Source organism: Cryptomeria japonica, unplaced genomic scaffold (assembly GCF_030272615.1).
Source record: "Cryptomeria japonica unplaced genomic scaffold, Sugi_1.0 HiC_scaffold_428, whole genome shotgun sequence".
Lineage (NCBI taxonomy): Eukaryota > Viridiplantae > Streptophyta > Pinopsida > Cupressales > Cupressaceae > Cryptomeria > Cryptomeria japonica.
In genome coordinates, this window is record NW_026729248.1 from 2,534 (window position 1) to 6,533 (window position 4,000).

General features: G+C 61.8%; 1 non-coding gene across 1 annotated transcript; it reads left to right on the top strand.

Moving 5' to 3' along the window:
• The first annotated feature begins 3,881 nt into the window (after positions 1-3,881).
• On the top strand, positions 3,882-4,000 carry LOC131871582 (5S ribosomal RNA). Its single transcript, XR_009369796.1, has one exon. It is a non-coding gene; the product is annotated as a 5S ribosomal RNA (ribosomal RNA).

The window sequence follows — 4,000 nt, forward strand, 5'->3', positions numbered from 1 at the left end:
GTGCGCAGCCCAGGCAAGTTGTGCGCACCAAGGTGCCCACCCTGGCGGAGGTGCGCGCCCGGGGCAAACCGGGCTCCGACTTCGTGCACTGCATGGTGCCCACCAAGGCGCGCAACCCAGCCAAGGTGCCCACCGCAGCGAAGGTGCACGCGAGGTGCACACCCGGGGCAAACCGGGCTCCGACTTCGTGCACGCCGCACCTTGGAGCACACTTCAGAGCGCTCCTTGGTGCGCACCAGGGCGCGCAACCCAGCCGAGGTGCCCACCCCGGCGAAGGTGCACGCGAGGTGCGCACCCGGGGCAAACCGGGCTCCGACTTCGTGCACGCCATGGTGCCCACCGCGGCGAAGGTGCGCACCCGGGGCAAACCGGGCTCCGACTTCGTGCACGCCGCACCTTGGAGCACACTTCGGAGCGCTCCTTGGTGCGCACCATGGTGCCCACCAGGCCGCGCAACCCAGCCAAGGTGTGCGCACCAAGGTGCACGCGAGGTGCGCACCCGGGGCAAACCGGGGTCCGACTTCGTGCACGCCGCACCTTGGAGCACACATCGGGGCGCTCCCGGGTTCGCACCGGCGTTGCGCACCGTGGTGGGCACCTCGGAGCACACCAAGGTGGGCAGCGAGGTGCGCACCTTTGATGCGATGCCTTCACTAATTTCCATAAAAGGCAAAAAAAAAACGAGATTTTAAAATTTCCGTTTTGAAAGATAGTGAGAAAAAGGGAATGCTGGTGCCATCTTGAGCCCGCCCTGGTGCGCAGCCCAGCCAAGGTTTGCGCACCAAGGTGCCCACCCTGGCGAAGGTGCGCGCCCGGGCAATTAACCCAACTTCCAACTTCGCGCGCGCCAGGGTGGGAGCGCACCCAACAACCGGGCCTGGGAAGAGCCAATGCGAGAAACCCCACCAAACTCTCTGACAAAAAAAGAGGGGGCGCTCCAGTAACCCCGCTTCGGAGCGCACCCTGGGCAAACCCAGCCAAGGTGCCCACCCCGGCCAAGGTGCAGGCGAGGTGCGCACCCGGGGCAAACCGGGCTCCGACAACGTGCACGCCGCACCTTGGAGCACACTTCGTAGCGCTCCCGGGTGCGCACCTCAGAGCACACCAAGGTGGGCAGCGAGGTGCGCACCTTTGATGCGCTGCCTTCACTAATTTCCAGAAAAGGCAAAAAAAAAAGGAGATTTTAAAATTTCCGTTTTGAAAGATAGTGAAAAAAACGGAACGCGCGTGCCATCTTGAGCCCGCCCTGGTGCGCAGCCCAGGTAAGGTGCCACCCTGGCAAAGGTGCGCACCCGGGCAATTAACCCTACTTCCGACTTCGTGCGCGCCAGGGTGGCAACCGGGCCTCGGAAGAGCCAATGCGAGAAACCCCACCAAACGCTCCGACAAAAAAAGAGGCGGCGCTCCAATAACCCCGCTTCGGAGCGCAGCCGGGGCAAACCAAGCCAAGGTGCCCACCCCGACGAAGGTGCACGCGAGGTGCGCACCCGGGGCAAACCGGGCTCCGACAACGTGCACGCAGCACCTTGGAGCACACTTCGAAGCACTCCCGGGTGCCCACCGGCGTTGCGCACCGTGGTGGGCAGCGAGGTGCGCACCTTTGATGCGCTGCCTTCACTAATTTCCAGAAAAAGGCAAAAAAAAATGAGATTTTAAAATTTCCGTTTTGAAAGATAGTGAAAAAAAAGGAACGCGGGTGCCATCTTGAGCCCGCCCTGGTGCGCAGCCCAGGCAAGGCATGCGCACCAAGGTGCCCACCCGAGGTGCACACCCGGGGCAAACCGGGCTCCGACTTCGTGCAGGCCGCACCTTGGAGCACACTTCGGAGCGCTCCTTGGTGCGCACCATGGTGCCCACCAGGGCGCACCCGAGGCAAACCGGGCTCCGACTTCGTGCACGCCGCACCTTGGAGCACACATCGGAGCGCTCCCAGGTTCGCACCAGCGTTGCGCACCTTTGATGCGCTGCCTTCACTAATTTCCAGAAAAGGCAAAAAAAAACGATATTTTAAAATTTCCGTTCTGAAAGATAGTGAAAAAAACGGAACGCGGGTGCCATCTTGAGCCCTTCCTGATGCGCAGCCCAGGCAAGTTGTGCGCACCAAGGTGCCCACCCTGGCGGAGGTGCGCGCCCGGGGCAAACCGGGCTCCGACTTCGTGCACTGCATGGTGCCCACCAAGGCGCGCAACCCAGCCAAGGTGCCCACCGCAGCGAAGGTGCACGCGAGGTGCGCACCCGAGGTGCACACCCGGGGCAAACCGGGCTCCGACTTCGTGCACGCCGCACCTTGGAGCACACTTCAGAGCGCTCCTTGGTACGCACCAGGGCGCGCAACCCAGCCAAGGTGCTCACCCCGGCGAAGGTGCACGCGAGGTGCGCACCCGGGGCAAACCGGGCTCGGACTTCGTGCACGCCGCACCTTGGAGCACACATCGGAGCGCTCCCGGGTTCGCACCAGCATTGCGCACCTTTGATGCGCTGCCTTCACTAATTTCCAGAAAAGGCAAAAAAAAGAAAAAAATGAGATTTTAAAATTTCCGTTTTGAAAGATAGTGAAAAAAACGGAATGCGGGTGCCATCTTGAGCCCGCCCTGGTGTGCAGCCCAGGCAAGTTGTGCGCACCAAGGCACCCACCCTGGCCAAGGTGGGTCACGGGGTGGGTCCTAGGGTGGGTAACGGGGTGGGTACTAAGGTGCGTGCCAAGGTGGGTCATAGGGTGGGTGCCAAGGTGGGCACCAGGGTGGGTGTGCACCAACCCTAGCCAGGGTAGGTCACGGGGTGGTTGTCGGGGTGGGCGTCAAGGAGCCAAGGTGGGTGGCAAGTAGCCAAGTTGCGTGCCAAGGTGGGTGTCGGGGTGGGTGCCAAGGATCCAAGGTGGGTGCCAAGGAACCAAGGTGGGTGTCTGGGTGGGTGCCGAGGTGGGAGCCAGGGTGGGTCCCAAGGTGAGTGCAAAGGTGGGTGCCAGGGTCAAGGTGAGTGCCAATGTGGGTTCCAAGGTGCCAGGGTCAGGGTGAGTGCCAATGTGGGTTCAAAGGTGCTAAGTTGGGTGCGAGGTTGGGTGCGAGGGTGGGTGGGTGCCAAGGTGTGCTAGGTGGAAGCCCGGGTGGGTCGGCATCCCATGGGTGTCGAGTTGGGTGCCTGATGGGTGCTTCTTGTCAAGTTTTAGTCGTCGGGACTCATTTCGAGCCTTAGAGGTCGTTTCTTGTCCGGTTGCCCTGTCTTCGACCTGGGAACCCAATTTTGGTCCTCGGGTCCCATTTTTTTTTGTCTCGCATCCCACTTTTGGCCTGTGGCCTTTTCGGGGTCGATTCTCGTTTTGGGCATCAGAGCATGTTTCTTCTCCTAAAACCCAATATTTGTTTATTAAGTCTCGGAACACATTTTTGTTCTCGTGGACCCATCATGGGTCTTGGAACGCATTTGTGGTCCTTGGGTCCCATTTTGCATCCCGAAACTTGTGTTTTGGTGCTTGATCCCTATTTTGGGTGCCCACCTTGCACCAAGTGCGCACCCGGGGCAAACCGAGCGCCTTGGTGCACCGGGGCAAGATCGAGCGTGCACCCGAGGCGCCCCGAACATGCACCAAGGTGCACTCGGCCCACATGTGAGCGCAGGTCGTTGCGCCCGAGGTGGTGTGTGGGCACCGCGTTGCAGACGGGACACTGCACGCACACGACGCCCCCTCCAGGTGCACGCACGTAGGCCGGGCCGGGTGCACACCCGACGCCCTAGCAAGGTGCGCGCACCCGGGCAGGGCTCACACTTGGCGAACGGGGCGCACTTCGCGAGGGAGGGTGTGCACCTCGACGGGGGTGGGTGGCCGGGGTGGATTCGCACGTGGGTCGCGGTTTGCTAAGTACACACTGCGACAAGCTCATAACGGGTGCGATCATACCAGCGTTAGTGCACCGGATCCCATCAGAACTCCGCAGTTAAGCGCGCTTGGGCCGGAGTAGTACTGGGATGGGTGACCTCCCGGGAAGTCCCGGTGTTGCACCCT